Source organism: Lepidochelys olivacea (assembly GCF_965140295.1).
Source record: "Lepidochelys olivacea isolate rLepOli2 genome assembly, chromosome: 4".
Taxonomy (NCBI): domain Eukaryota; kingdom Metazoa; phylum Chordata; order Testudines; family Cheloniidae; genus Lepidochelys; species Lepidochelys olivacea.
In genome coordinates this window covers 133,584,744-133,605,138 of record NC_140414.1, presented here as the reverse complement: position 1 = coordinate 133,605,138, position 20,395 = coordinate 133,584,744, and the positions used below count along the sequence as shown (strand labels likewise).

The 20,395-nt window shown below is 38.4% G+C and overlaps 1 protein-coding gene across 4 annotated transcripts in view; it reads right to left on the bottom strand.

Moving 5' to 3' along the window:
- CTBP1 (C-terminal binding protein 1) overlaps positions 1–20,395 on the bottom strand; it is a 431,872-nt gene that overhangs the window by 253,010 nt on the left and 158,467 nt on the right. The gene's annotated exons all lie outside the window — the stretch shown is intronic.

Sequence of the window (20,395 nt, the reverse complement as noted above, 5' to 3'; positions counted from 1 at the left end):
CTGCATTATCCCATCAATTCTCCTTTTCATTTTTATAAATTAGACACTAACCATTTCAACATTAGAACCCTTCTCTTTAAAAACTCATTCGCTAATATCTAGTTCTAAAAATAAACGATTGAGTCCACACAGGTCACTATCAGTAAATCTTAAAACCAGAAAGCTAACTATCATAAATGGATAAATAGAAAAGTTCATACTGTTTCTTTGTGCTTCACAGTCTATGACCCCAAACTTTCATAGGTTTGAAATTAACAAAAAAGAATGAGAAAACCGGATTTTCTCCTTTATGATGCAACACTTCTTTCCATCTTCTCTCCCCAAAAAATAAAAATCATATTTGTTGCAAACTCTTGCTTAAACAGGCCATGTTATTCATTTGTTCATTGTGTTTTCAGAAGTCTTGAGGACAATCTACAGTAGAAAGGTTTTCTTTTGCAGATCAAGAAAGACATATTTCTAAGGTGCCCCAACAGCCAAGAACTCTGTGGTGCTAGAAACTGCTGACAGGCAACCAATAACAGTGACAAATTATACATTCATGGCATCTGCAACAATCGATAAACTGACTCACCAAATTAATAAAATATAGATCACAAAGCATACATTTTTATTAAAGAATAATTTCATGATAACCAAGTACTGTGGATGCTTCCAAGCATAGGATTTAATTACATGCTGAGCAAATCTGGCATTTTGTGATAAACTGCAAAAATAGTCTTTGCAACAGCAACTGGGAAAGAACATTGCTGACATAGTCTATAAACATGTTTTATAAAGCACAAACCAATATAAAAAAAATCACTGAATGGTAGTTACAGAATCCTCTACCATATCCACAATAATAATTACTTTTTAGAGTTCCCTTGTTCTATAATTTATTTTTGCTAACATCTTGTTGATTTTTGTGTTTAAAATCATTTTTAAAATTATTACCTACCAAGGGGCATTATTATACTTCAAATAAATTCTTAACAAATCAGACTTCTTAATAGGGATCATTACTGGGACATACACTTTCTTTCTAGTATAATTATTATAATGAGAATACATATTTCATAGATTCCAAGGCCAGAAGGGACTATTGTGATCAACTAGTCTGACCTCTTCTATAACACAGGGCCACAGAACTTCCCCCAAAATAATCCCTACAGCGTACCTCTTAGAAAAACTTCCAATCCTGATTTTAAAATGGTCAGTGATGGAAAATCCACCATGACCCTTCATAAATTGTTCCAATGGTTAATTACTCTCACTATTAAAAATTTACTCCTTATTTCCAGTCTGAATTTGACTAACCTCCAGCCATTGGAATCATGCTAGATTAAAGAGCCCATTATTAAATATTTCAGAGTAGCAGCCGTGTTAGTCTGTATTCGCAAAAAGAAAAGGAGTACTTGTGGCACCTTAGAGACTAATCAAATAAATTGGTTAGTCTCTAAGGTGCCACAAGTACTCCTTTTCTTTTTATTAAATATTTGTTCCTCATGTAGGTACCTATAGATAGGGGACCAGATGTCCCATTTTTAAAGGGACAGTCCCGTTTTTGGGACTTTTTCTTATATAGGCACCTATTCTCTCCCCCCCCCCCGTCCCATTTTTTCTACAGTTGCTATCTGGTCACCCTATCTATAGATCATGATCAAGTCATCCCTTAACCTTCTCTTTGTTAAACAAAGTAGATTGAGCTCTTTGAGACTCTCACTTTACAGCATCTTTTCCAATCTTTCAGTCATTCTTATGGCTCTTCTGTGAACCCTCTCCAATTTATCAGCAGCCTTCTTAAATTGTGGGTACCAGAACTGGACACAGAATTCTGGCAGCAGTCAAGCCAGTGACAAATACAGAGATAAAATAACCTCTCTACTCCTACTCTAGGATTCCCAGTTTATGTATCTCAGGATCACATCAGCCCTTTTGGCAACAGCAACACACTGGGAGCTCATGCTCAGCTGCTTATCCACCACAACCCCAAATCTTTTTCAGAGTTACTGCTTCGCAGGATAGAGTCCCTCATCCTGTAAATATGCCCTACATGCTTTGTTCCTAGATGTACAGATTTACATTTAGCTGTATTAGAATGCATATCGTTTGCTTGAGCCCAGTTTACTAAGTGATCCAGATCTCTCTGCATCAGTGACTTTCCTCTTTATTATTTATCACTTCCCCAATTCTTGGGTCATCTGTAAACATTATCACTGATGATTTTATGTTTTCTTCCAGGTCCTTGATAAAAATGTTAAATAGTGTAGGGCCAAGAACCAATTCCTGCAAAACTTGACTAGAAACACACTTGTTCAATGATGATTCCCTGTTTACAATTACATTTTGAGACCTAGTAGTTCACCAGTTTTTAATCTATGTAATGTGTGCCATGTGAATTTATCATTCTAGTTTTTTACTCAAAATATTGTGCAGTACCAAGTCAAACACCGTACAAAAAAATCTAAATATATTATGTCAACATTATTAGCTTTATCACCCAAATGTGATATCTTTTTTCGGTGAGATTACAAGTTAGTTTTCCAAAAACCCATGTTGATTTGCATTAATTACATTTTAGTTTTATATTAATCAAGTCCCATATCAACTGCTCCATTATCTTGCCCATGATCAGTGTCAGGTTGATGGGGCCTCTAATTACCCTTTTTAAAAACTGACACAGCATTACCTTTCTTCCAGTCTTCTGGAACTTCCCCAGTGCTCCAAGACTTATTAAAAATCAACATTAGTGGTCCAGTGAGTTCAAAATTCTTGGATGCAAGTTATCTGGAAATGCTGATTTAAAAATGTGAAACTTCATAGCTGGTGTTTAACATCCTCCAGAGAGACCAGTGGAATAGAAGTAATTTTATCACCATATGATGAGAGTAAATCACCTGTTTTTTCTCCGAATATAGAACATAAATACTTATTGAACAGTTCTGCCTTTTCTAAATTATTATGGATAATTCTACCATTTTCACCTAGTAATTGACCAATACAATTGTCAGGATTTTTTTTGTTTTGTTTCTAATATATTTTTAAAATCCTTTAATTATCCTTCACTGCTGGCCACAGATTTCTCCTTGTGTCCCTTTGTTTCCCTTATCAACTTTCTACAATTCTTAACTTCTGATTTATATTCATTACTATCGAATTCCCATTTCTTATATATTATTTTTTATAGCTGCTTTCTCTTCCCATCTAAACCAAGTCAGTTTTTTAACCAATATGGCCTTCTTCCTTGATTGTGGGATTGTAGCTTTTTGGGTATCTAGTAAAGTGTTTTTAAATGATTCCCAATTAACATTTTTTTAATTAAATGCTTCCTTCCAGCTGATTTGTCTCAGAATTGTTTTCAGCTTTGTGAAACTGGCCCTATTGAAGCACAGAATCTTTTTAGACATTGAAATTCAACATGAACCAATACTAACCACTTCAAGGTAGGAAGTAAAGATGACAATAGCTTCAGCATCACATCTGAAGTTTGTTCGGCTACAACTGTTTTGTCACCATAAACCTCCATTACAAACTCAAATCAACAGTTATTTAATGTATAAAATGTCTACAGTGCAGACTGATGTCTGTGGAACTTTCCAGCAACTATAATTCCTCAGTGTAGGCTCTGATACTGTGAACATTTAGTACATGCTTAATTTTAAACTCATGAATAGTTCTATTAAAATGACAATTGGGCCCTTAAACAGACTTCATCCAAAGTTAGAAATCCTCTTCTGACTTTAAATCCAAATCAAAGACAGTTTTTAATGCTACTGCTCATAAATATCTGAAGATTATCTGTATAGTGCCCTGGACCTGGGTGTGACAAACGGACTTTTTGTTATTGTACTATAGCCAACCGTATGGATGGTACTTCTTTTCATTAAGGGTGAAATGACCATATTTTCATAGACTTTTAAGGCCAGAAGGGACTCATCTAGTCTGACCTCTTACATGACACAGGCTGTAGAATTTCACCTAGTAATTCCTGCATCGAGCCCATAATTTGTAACGTGTACTCTGACTGCGATGGAACTCTGAAAATCCTAGTTGTCCCCTCTTAGTAACAGTATCTCACAAGAAATAAAACATTTAAAATGTTGGAACTCCTGTGGTGTGAACATTACCAAATAAATCTATTGCTTGATCTTATTGTTGTTACTCTTATTCTCTCTTCCCCATGCCAGTGCTAATAATCAATCTACAACGTATGCCTTAGCCGCTGATTCTACTATGGGTAGACCCCTGAATCTAAAGAGAGCCCCACTGACTTTAATAAAGCTGTGTGGGTGGAGGCGGGGGGTACCCCAAATAAAATAGCTTCCAGGAGCAGAGCCTTAAAAAGCATGCTTTATACATAGGCATGCATATTATGCTCATTATTGTGAGTTCTGAGAAAATTTATGGCAGAAACCCTTTTATTCATCTATTAAAGCAGCATATTTATAGTGTTATATAAATAACAAAGTAATTCAGTTGGCATAGTGAACAATATCTGCAGTCGTGCACACTATTTTTTCTTCTCATTTATTTGTGTTGTGGTAGTGCCTAAAACGACAACCAAGGAGTGGCACAATCACTGTGCTATGATCTACCTCAGGGGTCGGCAACCTTTCAGAAGTGGTGTGCTGAGTCTTCATTTATTCACTCTAATTTAAGGTTTCATGGGCCAGTCATACATTTAATGTTTTTAGAAGGTCTCTTTCTATAAGTCTAGAATATATAACTCAACTATTGTTGTATGTAAAGTAAATAAGGGTTTTAAAATGTTTAAGAAACTTCATTTAAAATTAAATTAAAATGCAGAGCCCCCCAGACCGGTGGCCAGGACCCGGGCAGTGTGAGTGCCACTGAAAATCACCTTGCGTGCCACCTTTGGCACATGTGCCATAGGTTGCCTACCCCTGATCTACATGTACACATGTAACAAACAGACTGTCCTCTCCCAAAAGAGCCCACAATCTAACAGGGGACTACAACAAGCTGATGGGGGCAGCGGGAGGAGAGGGAGAACAAGATGCTACCAAGACAATTATGATTAATATAAGCAGCAGCAGTTATGGTCTTAATAAGTAGGGCACATGACCCCTGCCTTACAGTACTTTGAGAATGACCGCACCACACATTTAACCAGGGGTCCATTGTCCAGTTTGCTGGAGGAAGGTGTGTACCTCTTTAAGAGTGACAGAGTGATTTAGCAGCAGTTTCAGAGTCGGCTGTGGGCACATAGATCCATCCCCCTGAAGAGAAGGGAGGTTACATAAATACATGCTGGGCAAGGAAAACTCTCTCTTACCTGGACCCTCCCATCAATGGAAGTGGTGAAATATTAGTTGGGTCAGGATCTACTGTGGGCAATGCACTAGTTGCTCCTTTCTCAGGGCGTTGGGAAGGAATATTTCCCTCACCAAAGGGGGGGCGGGGGGGCGCGTCCTCCCTCCCACAGCAGGTTCAGGGGGGCTTAGTTGGGACAAACATGGAACTGGAGTTAGGCTATGGTGTCACAACTCATTATATTGATGTGGAACAGATGTCCAGTGTAGGTACTCCATTCGGGAGGTATACAGTGATCAGATAAATGGATTGGTAAAGGATTTAAAGGAGGCATTTGTTAAAGGAGTGGAAATAGCATCGTGCAGGGCTTGTACAACTAGCACGGTAGAAAGCCAACCCCCCCACTCTTTTATAGCTGACCTTAACCCTCACTCGAGGGGAGAGGGAATGGTAAGGTCCCAAGCACGGGTAGACTGGGGGCCAAGATAGGAAATGAGGAGGGCTGATGGAAGCCCTCTGGCTATATTTGAAATGATTATGGAATTACCTGCACTGTACAGTTTTACCTAGCAGGTATCCCCAGACAGTTAATAATAAAGTTGTGGCCTAATTAAACCACATCCAGTGTCTCTTGTCCATTTTCTGGCATAGCGGGAAAATGAAAACATAATTGTTAAGAGAGAAAATATACTAATGTCTCTCCACACAGATTTTAGATGGTGATAGAATTCATCACCATACTAAATAGTCTCAAGACCTTCTGATCCCAGGCCCATGAGCAAACACTGTTCATAAAGTCAAAATCTGTTGTATGGAAGAATTAAAAAGATTCATCCTTTACTTAAAATGCAAGTTTGGGGTAGAATATACTCATCATTTTGCAAAACTGCCAACACCAATGACATTCCTTCTTTACTGCCATAATCTTCATCAAAATCTGAAAATATGCATGGTTAAGATAGCAGATATTGCAGGGGTGTCATTTGCATATCAGATGGGAAAAAAGATTCACAGTAAAAATATATGAATAAGAAAACAAACTGATGTTATACTGAAATTTAATGTACTCCTTTAAGAAACCACAAGTTTAATCAGAACAGCAATTGATAAACATAGTAACACTCTAGAAATAACAGGGGAGATATGGCCTATGTACTACTCCCTACATTTCCCTCTCTATTCTTTGAAAAAGACATTTATGCTTGCAATTTTATTAAAACATTCCATATATTAGTGACCTTCCAATTTAAAGGTATTTAATCTCATTGGGAAACAAACAAGTATGTTTGGGGAAGGGCTACCTTTTTGTTCTGTTCATATATTGCAATGGGATCCTGGTCCACTACTAGGACTCGTAGGAGCTATGGTAATACTAATAAATAAATAAATAATAATAATAATAATGAGGTCTTCATTGCTTTTCCCCCCATGACACAAGAGGCAAGATGGTGGATATGCAAAGGCTAGACTATGGCATTTGGCTTTAACCCATATTTCTGGCTAACATCCTTAGAAGAAAAAAAAGATGTCTGCATTTTGTGCAAAACTGAAGGTAAAGTCTTTTGCACAGAATGATATAGAAGTAAATTATTTATCATGAGATAAACTGTAAGGTAATTTTATGTAGCTAGCTCATAATGCCAGCGGCAACAGCTCTGAATAATCTTATCTAAACAGGAGAGCAAAGATATATATGCCCAAATTCAGCCCTGGTACAAATGGGTACAGTTAACACTGAAGTCAACAGAAGTTGCACTCATGGACTCCAAGGCTGAATTTGTCCCCCTACTTATAAAATCATGGAGCATTCCAACCCAGATTTTCATAAGTAACATGTTGTTAAGGTCTTTGTATTATTCTTAACTTTTGATTCTGCTGCATGGGTTCATTAATTTTCATAGGCAAGCAGTACACTATACCTCAGTTTGCTTCTGCACTTCTCTTTGATTGCTTCCTGTAGTTTATAAATCAGATGTCTGTAATTATCTCCAACAGTATACAGTACCTTTTAGGAGGCCTGAATTAACCCAGATTTAACTTGGCATTCCAGAAAATTGACAACACTTGTATCTGCTGACAGCTGATCTGTAGCTTATTTGGAACTGGATAATCTTGGTATTTCAAAGAACTGACTGTAGTTTAGTAATCAGGACTTCACTGATAAAGGCAAAAAAGGCTTACTACTGTATACAGCATATCTGCCTTTGGCACTTTATATTCCCTGAAATTCCTAAAAACCAGTTCCGTTAAAAAAAGTAAAGTGTTCTTAGAAGCATTGCCAATACGAAGACTTTAAACATAGTGTTCTGCTTGTACCTGTCTGTCTCTTCGTAGAATGATCAAGCAGAATCTCTTTAAAGCAGTTCAAGAGAGTCCTTAATGTTCAGGATCTAAGAACAGCAGTTCTGAGGGCAATCACAACACACTCAGTGAACAGCTTGCCCCAAGGGACAAATCCTGGGTTTGAGTAGTCCAATGTGAACATGTACTTATTACCAAAAATATGGGTTTTCTGGGTAAGTATGGCCAGTGACCTCAGGGCTTACATTTAGGTCTATCCTTTAATATGCTACATTTAAATTTAGAAACAATTTATTGTATGGAGCCTGAATGTTTCATTCTGAACAGTTCTGCAGGCCCAAGTCTGACACGCATAATTCAAGCCTAACTAATGGTAAAATTAATCAATCTTCAGATGGCAGTTTTGCTTTCAACCTGGCTGCAGCAGGGCAAGAAGTTACAGTTCAAACGAAATAAACAGTGAATTTTGACACTACCCAGCAAAACCTGTCTGATGTATTGATATTTGTATAGTTTTGTATGTGTTGAAAGAGGAAAAGTGAAGAGACTGCTGGCCAATGCAGAGGCTTTAGACATTACTCATCAGCAAATCAGATGGCTTTAGAAGTGTGTGTGTGAGTGTGTGTGTGTGAATATACACGTGTAATCTTCTGTTCTCTTTGTTTTTCAAAACAAAAACTTAAAAAAAAGTTTCATTCTACCAAATTTTAATGTACACTATTTCAATAACAATAGTCTTAAAACAACATTATGGATCTATCTTAAGTCTACAAAAGAAATTATATCCAGAGTTAAAGATGTTTCATTTTCAGTTCTTGTTATGCCTAGGCGAGGAACTACCAGATAGTTACAAACAGTGGATAACATTAAACATCTCCACATCAATTACAAAACAACTGAACTCTGAATTCCTTCATTTACACCCATAAATACTCAACTTTATTTTATTTATTTGTATACAGTAATGCTCAGCTACTACAATGATGCATGTAGCTTAAAAACTTGAATAGAAAATAAAACATCTGAATGCTGAGGTCCTCAGAAATTGCAAATAACATTATTCCTAATCAAAGTATTTCTAAATATAAATGAAAACACTTTTATTTTCTTTCCTATACAAAGTTCTAATGAAAATAATAGACTAGGAGACCAAACCATTGCAATTAAAAGTTGTGTAGTAACGTTAATGCCAGTATGGGGAGGGGTCATTTAAACTGAGAAAGGTAACCTAAGGTAGGAGCAATCCCTTTCTGCTTCCTTTGTCACATAATAACATAAGAACGGCCATACTGGGTCAGAGCAATGGTCCATCTAGCTGAGTATCCTGCCTTCTGACCGTGGCCAATGTCAGATGCTTCAGAGGGAATGAACAAAACAGGTAATCATCGAGTAATCCATTCCCTGTTGTCCACTCCCAGCTTCTGTCAAACAGAGGCTAGGGATACTCAGAGCATGGTGTTGCATCTCTGTCCATCCTGGCTAATAGTCATTGATGGACCTATCCTCCAGGAATTTATCTAGTTCTTTTTTGACCTGTGTTATATTTGTGACCTTCACAACATCCCCTGGCAACAAGTTCCACAGGCTGACTCTGAATTGTGTGAAGAAGTACTTCCTTTAGTTTGTTTTAAACCTGCTGCTTATTCATTTCATTCGGTGATCCTTAATTCTTGTGTTCTGTGAAGGAGTAAATAACATTTACTTATTCATTTCTCCACACCACTCAAGATTTTATAGACCTCTAACATATCTCTCCTTAGTTGTCTCTTTTCCAAGCTGTAAAGTCCCAGTCTCCTCATAAGAAAGCTGTTCCTATCCCTAATAATTTTTAGAGACTAACCAATTTATTTGAGCATAAGCTTTCGTGAGCTACAGCTCACTTCATCGGATGCATACTGTGGAAAGTGTAGAAGATCTTTTTGTACACACAAAGCATGAAAAAATACCATAAATTGGTTAGTCTCTAAGGTGCCACAAGTACTCCTTTTCTTTTTGTGAATACAGACTAACATGGCTATTACTCTGAAACCTAATAATTTTTGTTGCCCTTCTCTGCACCTTTTCCAATTGCAATATATCTTTTTTTGAGATGGAGCGACCAGATCTACATTCAGGAGTCAAGATGTGGATGTACCATGGATTTATACAGAAGTATTATGATATTTTCTGTCTTATTCTATCCCTCTCCTAAAGGTTCCTAACATTCTGCTAGCATTTTTGACTGTCACTGCACATTGAATCCAAGATCTCTTTCTTGAGTGGTAACAGCTAAGTTAGACACCATCATTTTGTATGTATAGTTGGGATTCTGTTTTCCAATGTGCATTACTTTCCATTCATCAACATTGAATTTAACGTGCCATTTCGGTGCCCAGTCACACAGTTTTGTGAGATCCTTTTTAACTTTTCACAGTCTGCTTTGGCCTTAACTATCTTGAGTAATTTTGTATCATTGTTTATGAATACGTTGAACAGCACTGGTCCTAGTACAGATCCCAGGGGCACACAACTATTTACCTCTCTCCATTCTGAAAACGGACCATTTATTCCTAACTTTTGTTTCCTATCTTTTAACCAATTACTGATCCATGAGAGGACCTTCCCTCGTATCCCATGACTGCTCACTTTGTGTGAGAGCCTTTGGTGAGGGACCTTCTCAAAGGCTTTCTTAAAGTTTAAATGAACTATATCCACTGGATAACCCTTGTCCACATGTTTGTTGCCCCACTCAAAGAATTCTCATAGATTGGTTAGGCATGATTTCCCTTCATAGAAGCCACCTTGACTCTTCCCCAACAAATCGTGTTTATCTAGGTGTGTGATAATTCAGTTATTTACTCTAGTTTCAACCAATTTGCCTGGTACTGGCTTACTGGCCTGTAATTGCTAGAATCTACTCTGGAGTCTTTTATAAAAATTGGCATCACAGTAACTATCCTGCAGGTATCTGGTACAGAAGCTGATTTAAATGATAAGTTATACACCACAGTTAGTAGTTCTGCAATTTCACATTTGAGTTCCTTCAGGACTCTTGAGCAAATGCCATCTGGTCCTGGTGACTTGTTACTGTTTAATTTATCCATTTGTTCCAAAACCTCCTCCACTGGCACCTCAGTCCAGGAAAGTTCCTCAGAATTGTCACCTAAAAAGAATGGCTCATGCGTGGGAATCTCTCTCATATCCTCTGCAGTGAAGACTAATGCAGATAATTCATTTAGCTTCTCTACAATGGCTTTATCTTCCTTGAGTGCTCCTTTAGCATCTCAGTTGTCCAGTGGCCCCACTGATTGTTTGGCAGGATTCCTGCTTCTGATGCACTTTAAAAAAAATTGCTATTAGGTTTTGAGTCTTTGGCTAGTTGCTCTTCAAATTCTTTTTTGGCGTGCCTAATGATACCTTTACACTTGACTTGCTGGAGTTTATGCTCCTTTCTATTTTCCTCCATAGGATTTAACTTTCAATTTTTAAAGGATGCCTTTTTGCCTCTTATCACTTCTTTTATTTTGTTGCTCAGCCACTGTGCCACTTTTTTGGGCCTATTACTATGTTTTTAAATTTCGGGTATACATTTAATTTGAGCCTCTATTATGGTGTCTTTAAAAAGTGTCCATGAAGCTTGCAGGCATTTCACTTTTGGGACTATACCTTTTAATTTCTGTTTAACAAACATCCTCATTTTTGTGTAGTTCCCCTTTCTGAAATTAAATGGTGGGCTTCCCTGGCGTTCTCCCCACCCCGACAAGGATGTTAAATTTAATTATATTATGGTCACTATTACCAAATAGCTCAGCTACATCAATGATTCTCAATCTATTTACCACCATGGGGCGCATATGCAGCTCTCTGTGTTATGTGGGCTGCATCCACACAATATATATTCTACCTGTATGGCCCTGAGGATATCACATTGGACACAGTTGTGTGCTGATTGCACACCATTGAGCTACATTCATCTCTTGAACCAGATCCTGTCCTCCAATTAGGACTAAATCAAGAATTGCCTCTCCTCTTGTGGGACTTCCAGGACTAGCTGATGCAAGAATCAGTCATGTATGGTGTCAAGAAACTTTAATATGAGACACTCTAGTTCACCCATCTTAGTATTTAGAATTCTATCGTTTGTATATAAGCACTTATAAAATTTGTCACTTTTTAGCTGTCTGCCATTATGTGATGAATGGAATGAGACTCTCATTTGACTGTTTCTCATCAGATCCTACCTGCACTTTATCATCTTCCATCCTCTCCTCCTTATTACGATATAGAGATCCCCATTAATAGATCCTCCCCTAAGGGATGTGTCTATCCGAACTGCCTGCTTCTCTGCACCTGTTAGCTTTCCCCCAGCACTTAGTTTAAAAGCTCCTCTTGGATTTTTTTAATTTTACATGCCAGCAATCTGGTTCTGTTTCAGTTTTAGGTGGAGCCCATCCTTCCTGTATAGGCTCCTCCTTTCCCAAATGGTTCCCCAGTTCCTAATAAATCAAAATCCCTCCTCCCTACACCATCCCCTCATCCATGTATTGAAACCCTGCAGATCTGCCTGTCTAATTGGCCCAGCACATGGAACTGGAAGCATTTCAGAGAATGCTACCATGGAGGTCCTGGACTTCAATCTCTTACCTAGCAGCCTAAATTTGGCCTCCAGGACCCCTCTCCTACCTTTCCCTATGTCTCTGGTACCTACATGTACCACGACCACCAGCTCCTCCCCAGCACTACACATAAGTCTATCTAGATGTTTCGAGAGATCTGCAACCTTCACACCCGGCAGGCAAGTCACCATATAGTTCTCCCAGTCATTGCAAACCCAGCTATCTATATTTCTAATGATCGAATCCCCCATTACTATTACTTGTCTCTTTCTAATAACTGGAGCTCCCTCCTCTAGAGAGGTATCCTTAGTGCAAAAGGATACCATGATATCTTCAGAAGGGAGGGTCCCAACTATGAGATCATTTCCCTCCGCCCCAGTTTGATGTTCTCGTTCCCTGAGACTCTCATCCTCCTCAACAGTACAAAGGGTGTCAGACTGGAGGTGGGACCGTCCTACTCTGTCATGGCAAGTCTCATCTATGTACCTCTCTGTCTCCCTTAGCTCCTCCAGTTCAGCCACTCTGGTCTCCAAAGCCTGTACTCAGTCTCTGAGGATCATGAACTGCTGGCACTGAATGCACACATACACCACCCACTTATCAGGCAGGTAATCATATTGTGGGGTCCAGGAGTTTATTTGCTGATCCACAATCAGTGTAGTCAACCCTTAGGTCTGGTTTCTATCTGATACATTGTCCAGTGAATATAATTTGTAGAAACATGTCATGTTATCCAGCTTTTAGAAGTTGATATTGTAAACGTTAAGCAAGCTTTATTTATTTATGGCAAGGTCACAGGATGGTAGCCCTGAGGCCTATCTGCATCTTGTGTATTGGCTATGGCTGTAATATATCTAGTATGGTACTATTTACCTGTAAACAACATTACATTGAAATGGAGACTCTTAGTGGACGTAACTTATTATTTCGTGCCTATTGTCTCAAGGTATAATCAGCAAAATGAAACATGTGAGTTGCCAAGAGTCTACACTATTTGTAAATAGAGTGTCTACAACTATTAGACTTTATAACTGACTTCCCCATGTGGGGTCTAGAGGATTCCCCTTTTTCAATCCAATAGAACAGCATATTAGCTCTTTTGCTGCCAGATGAGAGCTAATACGTTTAGTCATGATTGAAGATAATGAAATATTACAAAATACACTATTATTAAATTCTGTAGAGAAATTATCTATTTAAATTAATTGGTGTGTTAGCAACCAAATATACAGTTTTGGACAAGTTAAAAATTAATCTTAATATACATTAAGGTCTTTAAAAATCAAATATCCCATTAAATTTTTTAAAACCGGTAGGAACTATATAACCGCTGCTTAGAAATATCTTTAAACAATACAGTATGAGAAGAACATAATACACACAGTTTTGTTTGGTTTTGTATATAATTAAATCTTAGAAGTCCCTTTTCTAATGTACAACAGTAAAATGAGAATTAAAAACAAAGAATCTCTCTCTCTCTCTCTCTCTCCTCTGCTACTGCCCCACGCCTGCCCCATTCATTTTGCTCCCTCCAGTGGAGGCTACTATTACACTTTCCTCTTCCTACAAGACAAAGCACTAGAGAAAAGACTGAATAAAAGTATTAGCATGATGTTTCTGTTAAACTGAACCCCAATTAAATACTTATGTTGATATTTGCATTGTTGTCATTTGTGTTTCAGTGTTAACAACCATGGGGATGAAGGAGAGCAGTTTATGTCTCTCAGAGACTTTATCTGTTTGCAGTCTCAATACAACACTGTATAAGTATAATTTGGATCACATTCCGAAGGTTTTTCTGTGTATGGGGTGTATGCAGGTGTATGGGTTGGAGATGTACAATCATAAGGGTTAGAAACTTTTAAAGATATATACAAAAGTTTAAATTCTGCAGACATTTTGGGGGCCAACAGGGAAGTACTGAAATAGTGTTGTGACTCACCTCAAGTTCTCAATATTTGTACAATAGTGACAAGACACTGCAAAAAATTTCAAGTTTCAAGTTTTTGAGGACATATTTTAAAGTCCTGTAGGATAAAAGGTTTCTAAGTGCAACAATCTAAAAGTGTTGTTCCAAAGTCACCGTTTTAATACTACATACATCGCTCCCACTGGTTCCTACACACTTCTGTTCTCTATCTGCTGAATGAAAGATCAGTTGATGAGGAAGAGCAGCCTCCATTGTGTCTGAAGACTCTCACAGCACTTATAGTACTTGGATTTTGACAGTATGGTTAACTTTTATTTAACACAGAAGGAAAAGTCAACTGAGTTTAAGAAAACAGTTAAGCAGTCAGTCTAAGTAGCAAGAGATGATCTCTCTAGTTCTCAGAACAGATAGATATCTTACAGACAAGCAAACTATTATAAAGAAATAGTTTCCAGATTAAACTAGTTCAAACTAGAGTCTCAAGGTGCAAAGTAAACAACTTTGCCTTTTCAATAACCCTAGCACTTCTAGTAAAGTAATAGAACAAACACATGCCATTCAAAATAATGATATTAATACTTTATATTTCTGCAGCATCTTATATCTGACAAGCTCAAAAGAGCTTTACAAACAGATACGTGTGACCTAAGAAACTATTTTTATTCCTGTTTTACAGGTGAGGAGACTGCTGCACAGAGCGATTGAATTGCCTTTGGTAATACAGAAAGGTTCTGTCAGAGCAGAGATTAGAACCCAAATCTCCTGATTCTAAATCACATACATTCCAAAACTAATATTGTGAAGAGCACATACTTAACAGTTTCCAATGAGCATTTCAATACAGTAAGCTACCCACAAGTCAGAACAAGAGTCAGCAAGATAACCATAGGATTTAACAATAAAAGCTATTTTAAAAATAAAGGAAGAGGAAAAAAAGGATTAAAGTTAGTGTTGTCTTTAACACCAATAGGTTACTGGTACATCAGCCAATCTACAACTGGATGTGCTCAAGAAAGAAACTTGAACTACTGTAATATACATTAATGTAGGTTAACATTACATAATGTCTACATATAACACTGTGATATTGACATGGGTGATTCTAGGACAGGTTATAATTAGAATTGCTTTTAATTTTATTATTATGAAATGGATTTATGCAATTATAAGATATTATTGTGTCATCGTGACATATTTTCCAAGAAAAATTTATGAGGCTAACAAAATAAAAGTACTTCAAAAAAAAGGGAGGGGAAAAAAGAAAAAAATATTCAATATGCCAAGATGACTCTGCTATGAAATTTTATGGCATCATAATGGGAGAATATAATTCTATCATGTAACATCAGGCAATTCAAACTTACTCTGTGGAAAAGTTGGTGATTAAGGGGATTCTCATGAATTTTCCTGTATACTATGGAATTGAAGCTTTCGCTTCAGAAACATGTTTCCAGCCCTTCTGTTTGCACAATAGATTTCACAACATATATTGATGCACTGCTGTCTTGAATCTGAAGCCAAAAAGACTGAAGCAATAATACCTCCTGAGATGTAAACCTCCTGTGCTCATTAACCACTTTTCTGCTAGATACATGTGAAAAGATAAAATGCCCATTCAGGCCTTCTGGATACTACTTCTACATTTTTGTTTCCTTGGGCATTTTTTGCAGAGTTTCTTGAACACACCCTATCACTAATCAAAGGCAAAAGAGAAAAAAGTTTTTTTAAAGGATTTTTAAAAGATTTAAATAAAGTGACTGACTGAGTGTGCATATTTTATAAAAAGTGACTGACTGAGTGTGCATATTTTATAAAAATGGGACGACACAGGTGACAGTGGGATTCCAACCTCGGACAATCATCTGCAAAGGATGGGGAAAAGAGAGAGAAACAAGGAGCAAGAGAATAGACAGACATAAAATACTAATGTTATGGAGATTTTTGAAAACAAGGGAGTGTGATTTTGAACTAGTATACTGTTACAGTTGCAACACTGATACTATCCATTGAGAAATCATATTTAATGCAGATTAATATTGTTAAGATATAAGGAATTATTGAAAAATATATTCACTTTATAATTAAGGCAGAGAGTAGAAAGCAGATGGATGGATAGCCTTATTGTGACTTTTCAGGAAAAGATAAACATTTAGTATGTCAGCAAACTTCATTGTGACCTTGGTGCATGAAAAAAATAAAAAAGTAAATGTAGATGTTTAATAGATTCAACTTACCTTTGAAATGCTGAGGGATATGGGAGAAAATTGGAAACATAACTAAACTAGAGAGTTTTTTCCAGTGATCATGTCCAAAAAAAAAAAAAGTGCTGGAACTCAATTCCAATACCATCATTCATACTGTACTGGAAATACCTTATTCAAGCTCCCCCAAAAAGTGCTGGAATGACAGTCTAGTCCCCCCCAAAAGTGCCAGAATGGCATTCCAGAGCATTCTAGCATATCTCAATTCCTATATTTTCCCCTCTCAATTACTATAACATACCATTGGCTATTATATTTGGAAAAGGGACAGAGATTAATTCACTTCTTAAGGCACTAGGACAAATGTAAATATTAATTATGTTTTCTGACTCTATGATAATGAATAAGTTGACACTTAGCCACAGAGAAACTGGAGGGTATAACCAGTGAAGCACATCAGAAGCTGAAGAACCAGTTCCTTCAGTCACTCCAGGTCTTTGGCAGCACTTTGGCGGCATGTCCTTCAGTCACTCCAGGTCTTTGGCGGCACTGAAGGACCTGCTGCCGAAGTCCCGCCAAAGGCCCAGAGCCAGTGAAGGACCCGCCGCCAAAGTGCCGCCGAAGCTTTGGAGTGCCGCCGGGTGAAAATTCAGGGGAGCCTCCCCAGCCGAGAGCTCAGGCGGGATGGACAGGATGGTCCCGCGGGCCGCATGTGGCCCACGAGCCGGAGTTTGCCCACCCCTTTAACAACCAGTTCTAAACCGGCTTCCAAGTTTAACAACTGGTTCATGCGAACCGGCTCCAGCTCACCACTGGGTATAACTGAGGAAATATAGAGAAAAGGGAACCTATGCTGAGGACTGCTGATATGAGATACATCGTATCATGGAGAGACTGAGGAGTCTAAAAACGTCAAGAAAAGGACAAACAAGAACTATTGTGTTATCATCATATTTTCTGGTTTCTCTCCTATAACTGCAAGGGTTTGGGGCCAATGTGGGTGAGGGTAGAGAGTCTTAGACCAAGGCATGAAACTAGGTATAATTATTTTTTTATTTAATTTGATCTTTTCTCAATTTTTTTTAATGTATACTTTAATTGATTTAAGAAACTTATGGATCTTAGACTATTTATGGGACACACTACTACAATCTAGCATTTGGAAAGGGAAAAGATCCCTCTCTCTCAGAGGAAAGGATATGAATGGGGAATCTGTGTTTAAGCCACACTCAGATTCTCAGTCAAATGCATGAACCAAGAAGTTCGCCCTCTAAAAGTGATCTGGCTGCAGTCAATCCCGAACCTTGACTTCTGTCTGTGGTCTTTGCAGGGTGAAGGTGACAGAAAGAGAGTCTATAAGGATGATAGAGGAGAAGGGTTATGCTACCTGGAATGAGGTAATAGTTTGACTGCAGCTTTCTGGTCATATTAAAATTTGAAGAGGCAAAACTTTGGTTCACATTTTCACTATTATTTAAATACAACCCAAAAGTCTAATTGGTGTTTTGCAAACATATCATAGATTAGTTCCTTGTCTCAAAGTGAGTACTGTACAATCTAGATAGATAACATACCGACACAAGAATAGGAGAATGGATGCAATTTAAGATTTTCTCCCCTTTTACTTCTTATTCTCCATTTTACTTTTTTTAAATAGCATCATATTTAAATCTGTTTTCTCCCTTTCATAGTTTAATTAACTCAAACATATTTTCCCCTCTTATTCTTCACTGATTCACGTTGTGTAAGCAGCACCTCACCAATCTTGGAAGATCCGGCCCCACAGGGAGTCCTATTGGAATCCCTAATGCAGTTGCTTAATTGGCTCGCACCCATTACTTAGGTCAGGAAGTGACTGGGGTGGGCTGTCCAAGCAGTTGCACAACGTTTCTGTTGCTGCTGCATCAGACCCTGCTCTCACCTGTCTCCTCCAAGTTGTTCCTGGTACCTGTTCTGCTCCCATCCTGTTCCTGGTCCCCACCTCGCTTCTGCCCTTGCCCTCAGCTCCTGCCTTGTTCCTGCTTTGTGCCTGATCCTTGCTTCATCTCTAGCTCCTGACCCTATGCTCTGCTTCTGACCAGTGGGTGCCAGTTCCAGTTCTGACCTTGGCTCGTCTCTTTGCTACCCTCGCCAACTTGATTTCCGACCACAAGGCCGAAACATCACTGCTCTGACCACTAGGCATGATTGCCTATGTCTAGGTTTCTAACTTTTTCGTGTTTCTCCAGCTTTCTTTTCACACTGCTCTTCTGATAGACACCTCCTTCCCTTGCCACCCTTTGCCCTTCAAAAATGACCAACTGTCCGTGGAAGAGGGGATCTGCTGACTTAAGTGGAGTCTATAGGCAGATTCCTGAGGTTGTGACACAAGGTTACCATCTTGTTCCTTCTGCCATTACCAGTTTCATCCTCCTAGGAGTTGCATGGATTCTTTCATAGGCTTCCTCTGGGAGGCTGGTACTGACTCCTGGCACCTGTGGGGCTTAGTAATTGGGTGATCTTGGGACTTGATTTTCCAGCTGAATCTAGGCCCAGTGGAGGGGTTGGCTGACTTGATTTCTTGTTTCTTTTTATTCCTACTGCCTCATTATTAACTCTTGAATCAACTGCTTACTCTTTGAAGATGCCTGCTAGTTTAGTGAGCCATCTGGGAGGCCTTTTAGATTTGGAAATATCCTTGTATTTCCAGGTTTCAGAGTAACAGCCGTGTTAGTCTGTATTCGCAAAAAGAAAAGGAGTACTTGTGGCACCTTAGAGACTAACCAATTTATTAGAGCATAAGCTTTCGTGAGCTACAGCTCACTTCATCAGATGCATATCGTGGAAACTGCAGCAGACTTTATATATACACAGAGAATATGAAACAATACCTCCTCCCACCCACTCTGATTGATCTTGTATCCTTGAATTCTCATTTGGAATTCAAAGCTGTATAATTTGACTACATTTGAAACTACAATTTTGGTTCATGATTCAGTCATTTTCCATCTTGATCATGGCAATGGGCTTTCTTACAAGGCAACTCCCCCAAAATATTGAAAAAGTCCACCTTATTTATCACTACTCTCCTAAAATTTACATTCACCTACTATTTATTCAATTACATTGGTTTCCATTGAAACCAAGGCTTAACTTTAATACATTATTGCCAACTTAAACTTTTAAATCCTTGAAACTTTGACACTTTTCTCATAATTTACATATGGCCTCCTGCCTCTCTTTATATTTTCCATCTTTGCCATCTGCCTTCTGCTCATATGGCACCGATCTTGTGGAATGCCTTACTCTGTGATATTCAATAAGCTTATAATATAAAAAAGCATGGTTACTTAACTTACAGTAGTTGCAATTCTTTGAGATGTGTTGTCCACATGGATTCCACTACCAATGTGCATACACCCTATAAGTGAGAGATCAGGTTCTTTTGGCCAGCAGTGTTCATTAGGACCATGCCTGCACTGTGATGACTGCCTTGTCAGGTGAAGCGGAAGAAATTGCCATTAGAATCAGTTGACATTCCATCTCCTCCTGCTGTTCTTTCTCACTGACACATTCCTGTTGGTGCTAGTTGTGGGATTAGGATAAATGACCCTCTTGAGAAAATGCAGTGGCTTCTAGGGGAGGAAGATCTAATACTTGACGGGGGGAAGTACAAGAAGGTTTCCTAATGGGTGCATACCCAAGGGAGCCCAAAATGGTCTGTGCCCATAAAAGCAAGCCCCGAAATAGTCTTCTCTAACAGAGGAGCTACCTATCAGATTTCTTAGGGCTCTCTCAAAATCCACTCACAACTTTAATAGGAGAGCTTGTCAGTATCACCGTAGTATTAATAATTGGTAGAGTGGCAGTAGTACTTATAATGGCAGATAAAGAAAGTAAGGGTAACTCCAGTTGTGTGGTCCCTGAGAGATTACTTGGTACAGAGAGTGTCTTGGGCACCAAGAAAGTCAGTGCCATAAACATCTGGACCACTGAGATCGACATCTGACTCATGGGCCAGTGAGGTTATCGGTATCCAGTGTGGCAGTGTCAACATTAATACCAAGGAGCTGGTACCAGGAGAAGTGGGGACTATGGATTCAGGTGGCACTGTGGATACTCTGTGATGAGCC